This window comes from Bos grunniens, chromosome 10 (assembly GCF_055505025.1).
Source record: "Bos grunniens cultivar Pamir isolate PY7600 chromosome 10, Bosgru_T2T1.0, whole genome shotgun sequence".
Lineage (NCBI taxonomy): Eukaryota > Metazoa > Chordata > Mammalia > Artiodactyla > Bovidae > Bos > Bos grunniens.
Window position 1 is genome coordinate 78,137,649 of NC_141174.1, and position 7,667 is coordinate 78,145,315.

General features: G+C 37.9%; 1 pseudogene across 1 annotated transcript; it reads left to right on the forward strand.

Annotated features, from left to right (window-relative positions):
• The first annotated feature begins 3,368 nt into the window (after positions 1–3,368).
• Positions 3,369–4,456, forward strand: LOC147365042 (olfactory receptor 6E1-like; annotated as a pseudogene). The gene is made up of 2 exons (XR_015133784.1): positions 3,369–3,398; positions 3,523–4,456. The product of XR_015133784.1 is annotated as an olfactory receptor 6E1-like (transcript).
• The last annotated feature ends 3,211 nt before the right edge of the window (positions 4,457–7,667 follow it).

A 7,667-nucleotide genomic window follows, 5' to 3' on the forward strand; every position in this document is an offset into this window, starting at 1 on the left:
AATATTAGGGGGCATATATATTTTCAAATTAGTGTTCTTGTTTTCTTCTGACAGACATCCAGGAATGGAATTGCTAAATGATATAGTATTTATATTTTTAATTTTTGAAGAAATTTTATGCTGTTTTAAATAGTGGCTGCACCAGTTTACTTTCCCAGCAAGGGTGCCAAAGTGTCCCTTTTTTTCACATCCTCAGCAACACTCATTACTTCTTGGCTTTTTGATGATAGTTTTCTGATTGGGGTGAGGTGAAATCTCATTGGGTTTTGATTTGCATTTACCTGATGATTAGAGATGTTGAATGTCTTTTCATGTGTCTGTTGCCCAGCTGTATGTATCTTTGAAAAAATGTCTATTTAGGTCCTCTGCCTTTTTAAAAATCAGATTATTTATGGTTTTTATATTGCATATAAATTTCTTTATATATTTTGGACATTAACCCCTTATTGACTAATTATTTGCAAGTATCTTGTTTGATAGGCTGTCTTTTTGCATTTTAATAGTTTTATTCCAATTTGGATGTCTTCTATTTCTTTTTCCTATATGACTGCTGTGACAAGGACTGCAAGTACTATGTTAAATGGAAATGGTGAGAGTAGGTATCCTTGTCTTGTTCCTCATCTTGGAGAAAAGCTTTCAGTTTTTACCATCAGATATGATATTAATGGTGTGTTTGTTGTAAATGGCCTGTATTATTTTGAGATGTGTTCCCATTATACCAAGTTTATTGACTTTTAAGCATGAATGGATGCTGAATTTTGTCAAATACTTTTTCTTTGTCTGTTGAGATAACTATATAAGTTTTTATTCTTCATGCTATTAATGTATATCATGTTGATTGATTTGCAAATATTGAACCATCCTTGTACACCTAGACTATATCCCACTTGGCCATGATATATGATTCTTTCATAAATTGTTGAATTAAGTTTCCTAACTTAATTCAGTTCTAAAGGAAGTTAGTCTTGAATATTCATTGGAAGGACTAATGCTGAAGCTGAAACTCCAATACTTGGGCCACCTGATGCAAAGAACTGATTCATTGATAAAGACCCTGATGCTGGGAAAGATTGAGGGCAGGAAGAGAAGGGACAACAGAGGATGAGATCATTGGATGGCATCACTGACTTTATGGACATGAGTTTGAGCAAGCTCCAGAAGCTGGTGATGGACAGGGAAGCCTGGCGTGCTTCAGTCCATGGGGTCACAAAGAGTTGGGCATGACTGAGCAGCTGAACTGACTGAATTGAAGTTTGCTAATATTTTGTTGAGGATTTTTTTTTATTGATGTTCATTCAAGAAACCGACTTTTTTTTGGTAGTTTTATTGTCTGGTTTTGGCATCAGGGTAATGAAGGCTTCATTGAATGAATTTGGTAATATTTCATCACCTTCAATTTTATGGAAAAATTTGAGAAGGATGGGACTTAACTTTTCTTTAAATGTTTGGAGAATTACCCTGTGAAGCCATGGAGTCCTCTACATCAGGAATCAACAAAATATGGCCCATGAACCAGTCCATTCAGCCATTTACTTTGTAAATAAATTTTGTTGGAACATAAGAAAGCTTATTTATTTATGTATTATCAATAACTTATTTCATGAAACAATGGCAAAGTTCAGTAGTTGCAACAGAATGAATGGCCTACAAAGACAAAAATATTTACTGTTCTACCCTTTATTGAAGAAGTCTGTAATCCCCTCTTCTACATCATTAGTCATCATGGAAATGCAAGTTAATGCCACAGTGAGATCTCTATACACCCGTTAATGGCAACCCACTCCAGTATTCTTGCCTAGAGAATCCCATGGACAGAGAAGCCTAGTAGGCTGCTGTCCATGGGGTTGCACAGAGTCGAACACAACTGAAGCGAATTAGCATGCATGGCATTGGAGAAGGAAATGGCAACCCACTCCAGTATTCTTACCTGGAGAATCCCAGGGACAGGGGAGCCTGGTGGGCTGCTGTCTATGGGGTCACACAGAGTTGGACATGACTGAAGCAACTTAGCAGCAGCAGCAGCATACACCCATTATTTTGGCTAAAAATAAAAAGACAACTATATCAAGTATTGTTAATGATACAGAATAATTGTGAGATTTAGAATCTATTTAGAGTCATATTCTCTTCAGTGTGCAGCAATCTCCTCGATCTGATGTTGATCTTATGGGAGGAGAGACAGCTCCATGCAATGACTCGGCTTGAGGGCCAGTTTCTGCCTTTGAAGGGATCCCAGGACAGGTGAGGCCCTATCATGAGTATTTCGAGAGCCCTGCCTCCTCCTGGTGTGTCCAGCACCCAGACCAAGGCTTCCAGACCCTCATGAGTCATGCCTCCATATGGAACAGAGAAGGTTTCACAGGGGACCTCAACAAGGGCAGAGATTTACTATCTGAAGAAATCCTTGACACAAGAAAAAGACTTGGCCACATATTTCAGTGTTCTGATAGATGCTCTAAAATATATATATATATATCATCAAAAATAGTTAAAGAAGAAATAGAAAAGCTAAATAAGTATATAATCATTAAAGTAATTTGACAATTAGAAACATAAATTTATAGAGAATTCCTAATACATGGGAAGTTTTTAACCTGCAAGCGTGCCCCACTACATAATTAAAAATCGAAAGCATAGTAGGATGCATAGTAAACCATATAACCAGAAAACATCAGAAATTAAGTTTATATAGGGGGCTTCTACAAATAAATAAGAAACACATTCAAAATGAAAAGAGATAATAAAGATAATTTACATAAAGGCAATTTAAAGAAGAGGAAATGGACATGTGAACATATAAAACATCAACTTCTGCAGTAATCAGAAGAAATTAAATTAAAGCAAATTACTATCTCATTTCTGTCAGATAACCAGAAATGTGAAAATATGATAGCATTAAGTTTTGACCCAAATACAGGGAGAAGACTATTAAATTTCTCCAGATGGAGAAAAGCAACCACATAAAGAACATTTATTTAACAACTTCAGAGAAAAATTGCCTGAACTATTTAATAAAGAAGAAAATGTATATATTTAAAAGTCAAGCAATTCCAATTCCTGTTATCTACATTCAAGTAATTCCAACATTTGAACAAGGAGGTATTTACAAGGATAGTCACACCAATCCTGTAAGCAGAATGAACAAATAATGAATTACATATGAAGTTGAAATACATGAACCATTACAAGAAAAGAAACAGTTCTCTATATTATTTTCTTAGATAAATCTTACAAAAATAAAATGCTGTAGGAAACAGCCTTCCAGGGAGATGGTTCTGTTTCCAGTCAGGATGTTGGTCAGCATCTTGGGGAAGATGACTGAGGTGAACCAGATCTCTAGGACAGCAAAGTTGCGGAGGAAGTAGTACATGGGCCTGTGGAGGCGCCTGTCCATGAGGGTGAGGACCACTATGAGGAGGTTCCCCAGTAGAGTGAGCAGGTAGGTCAGGAGGAGCCCCAGGAAGAGGAGCATCTGCAGCTCACAGGCCTCTGAGAGCCCCAGCAGAATGAACTCGGTCACAGTGGTGTGGTTCCCCATGGCTCCTCTGGCCTCTTTTCCTACAGTGTTTCCTCTATTTCTTCCTGGGCACCACAGAGTTCTTCCTACTGGCCGTGATGTCCTTTGACAGGTATGTGGCCATATGTAACCCCTTGTGTTATGTCACCATCATGAGCAAAAGGGTCTGTGTCCAGCTAGTTCTTTCTTTATGGATCACAGGGTTCCTTCTCAACATCATTCCAGGTTTCCTCACAATTCAGCAGCCACTCTGTGGTCCCAATATCATTGATCATTTCTTCTGTGACAACTTTCCACTCCTGGAACTCATTGTGCAGACACAAGTCTGATGGAAATTCTAAGTTTCATCCTGGCCAATGTCAGCCTCCTGGGCACTCTGTCCGTGACGGCTACCTGCTATGGCCACATCCTCCACACCATCCTGTGCCTCCCCGCAGCCAAGAAGAGGCAGAAAGCCTTCTCAACCTGTTCCTCCCACATCACTGCTGTCTCTCTCGTCTATGGCAGCTGCATCTTTATGTATGTCCGGTCGGGCAAGGGCGGCCAGGGGGAGGACAGGAACAAGGTGGTGGCCTTGCTCAACACTGTGGTGACCCCAGTGCTCAGTCTCTTCATCTACACCCTCAGGAACAAACAGGTGAAGCAGGTGTTTAGGGAGCAGGTGAACAAGCTCTTCTAATAAACCTGTGGATCCAAGAGGTTGCACATAAGATCCCCAGTCAAGCTAAGGGAACATCAGGCCTCTGCAACAGATGGAGGCTTTCTCATCCACAAAAAGCTTGATGACATGTTTCTGGGGCGCCAGTCGCTGTGCAACTCAGCATCAACTCATTAGCTCTGTGTCCCCTCAAGGCAATTTTAGTAATTATCATATTTGTATATTTTGCTTCATTCCATCTATATGCCTGGCTTCCCAGCAGAATACAAATTCTTTGATGAGAGGTACTGGCTCTGTAATTCACCATAAGCCTCAAAAACCAATCTGTTGTGATAGACCATATAAATACTCAGAAAGTAAAAAAAATAAAAAAATAAAAAATAAAATGCTGAGTATAAAAAGCATCAGAATGATATATGCTGCATGATACTATTTATGAGAAATTTCAGAATATAATCACAATATAATATATTGTTTTGTGATACATAGCTATAACAGTAAAATTGAAAAGACATACATGGAATCTTCCCAATAGTAGTTATTACTTTAAAAATAGGAATAGTACTAGGAGTTACTCTTTAGTTTTGTCTGTAACGTTTGGAGAGAGCTATTGAAAATATAGCAAAATTAAATATCTGTTTACCATCATTGCCAGGGAAAAATGTGTCTGCACATAATTTTGTATACTGTTCCATGTAAGAATTATTTAGCATTTTTTTAAAAAATTAAAAAAATTGGATGGTAGCAACCACAGCTTTTACTAGTCCAATCAATTCATAGAAGGAATGACATAACTCCTGTTACCTATAACTTTGACAGATGTACTTTTTTTTTTTAAATTTTTAAAACTTTACAATATTGTATTAGTTTTGCCAAATATCGAAATGAATCCGCCACAGGTATACCCGCGTTCCCCATCCTGAACCCTCCTCCCTCCTCCCTCCTCTACCCTCTCTCTGGGTCGTCCCAGTGCACCAGCCCCAAGCATCCAGTACCGTACATCGAACCTGGACTGGTGACTCATTTCATACATGATATTATACATGTTTCAATGCTATTCTCCCAAATCTCCCCACCCTCTCCCTCTCCCACAGAGTCCATAAAACTGATCTATACATTGGTATCTCTTTTGGTGTCTTGTTACCATCTTTCTAAATTCCATATATATGTGTTAGTATACTGTATTGGTGTTTTTCTTTCTGGCTTACTTCACTCTGTATAATAGGTTCCAGTTTCATCCATCTCATTAGAACTGATTCAAATGTATTCATTTTAATGGCTGAGTAATACTCCATTGTGTATATGTACCACAGCTTTCTTATCCATTCATCTGCTGATGGACATCTAGGTTGCTTCCATGTCCTGGCTATTATAAACAGTGCTGTGATGAACATTGGGGTACACGTGTCTCTTTCCCTTCTGGTCTCCTCAGTGTGTATGCCCAGCAGTGGGATTGCTGGATCATAAGGCAGTTCTATTTCCAGTTTTTTAAGGAATCTCCACACTGTTCTCCATAGTGGCTATACTAGTTTGCATTCCCACCAACCGTGTAAGAGAGTTCCCTTTTCTCCACACCCTCTCCAGCATTTATTGCTTGTAGACTTTTGGATCACAGCCGTTCTGACTGGTGTGAAATGGTACCTCATAGTGGTTTTGATTTGCATTTCTCTGATAATGAGTGATGTTGAGCATCTTTTCATGTGTTTGTTAGCCATCTGTATGTCTTCTTTGGAGAAATGTCTATTTAGTTCTTTGGCCCATTTTTTGATTGGGTCATTTATTTTTCTGGAGTTGAGCTGTAGGAGTTGCTTGTATATTTTTGAGATTAGTTGTTTGTCAGTTGCTTCATTTGCTATTATTTTCTCCCATTCTGAAGGCTGCCTTTTCACCTTGCTAATAGTTTCCTTAGTTGTGCAGAAGCTTTTAAGTTTAATTAGGTCCCATTTGTTTATTTTTGCTTTTATTTCCAATATTCTGGGAGGTGGGTCATAGAGGATCCTGCTGTGATGTATGTCGGAGAGTGTTTTGCCTATGTTCTCCTCTAGGAGTTTTATAGTTTCTGGTCTTACGTTGAGATCTTTAATCCATTTTGAGTTTATTTTTGTGTATGGTGTTAGAAAGTGTTCTAGTTTCATTCTTTTACAAGTGGTTGACCAGTTTTCCCAGCACCACTTGTTAAAGAGATTGTCTTTAATCCATTGTATATTCTTGCCTCCTTTGTCAAAGATAAGGTGTCCATATGTGTGTGGATTTATCTCTGGGCTTTCTATTTTGTTCCATTGATCAATATTTCGGTCTTTGTGCCAGTACCATACTGTCTTGATAACTGTGGCTTTATAATAGAGCCTGAAGTCAGGTAGGTTGATTCCTCCAGTTCCATGCTTCTTTCTCAAGATAGCTTTGGCTATTCGAGGTTTTGTATTTCCATACAAATTGTGAAATTATTTGTTCTAGCTCTGTGAAGAATACCGTTGGTAGCTTGATAGGGATTGCATTGAATCTATAAATTGCTTTGGGTAGTATACTCATTTTCACTATATTGATTCTTCCAATCCATGAACATGGTATATTTCTCCATTATTGGTGTCCTCTTTGATTTCCTTCACCAGTGTTTTATAGTTTTCTATATATAGGTCTTTAGTTTCTTTAGGTAGATATATTCCTAAGTATTTTATTCTTTCCGTTGCAATGGTGAATGGAATTGTTTCCTTAATTTCTATTTCAGTTTTCTCATTATTAGTGTATAGGACTGCAAGGGATTTCTGTGTGTTGATTTTATATCCTGCAACTTTACTATAATCATTGATTAGTTCTAGTAATTTTCTGGTGGAGTCTTTAGGGTTTTCTATGTAAAGGATCATGTCATCTGCAAACAGTGAGAGTTTTACTTCTTCTTTTCCAATTTGGATTCCTTTTATTTCTTTTTCTGCTCTGATTGCTGTGGCCAAAACTTCCAAAACTATGTTGAATAGTAATGGTGAAAGTGGGCACCCTTGTCTTGTTCTTGACTTCAGAGGAAATGCTTTCAATTTTTCACCATTGAGGATAATGTTTGCTGTGGGTTTGTCATATATAGCTTTTATTACGTTGAGGTATGTTCCTTGTATTCCTACTTTCTGGAGAGTTCTTATCATAAATGGATGTTGAATTTTGTCAAAGGCTTTCTCTGCATCTATTGAGATAATCATATGGTTTTTGTTTTTCAGTTTGTTAATGTGGTGTATTACATTGATTGATTTGCAGATATTGAAGAATCCTTGCATCCCTGGGATAAAGCCCACTTGGTCATGGTTTATGATCTTTTTAATGTGTTGTTGGATTCTGATTGCTAGAATTTTGTTAAGGATTTTTGCATCTATGTTCATCAGTAATATTGGCCTGTAGTTTTCTTTTTTGGTGGCATCTTTGTCAGGTTTTGGTATTAGGGTGATGGTGGCCTCATAGAATGAGTTTGGAAGTTTACCTTCCTCTGCAATTTTCTGGAAGAGTTTG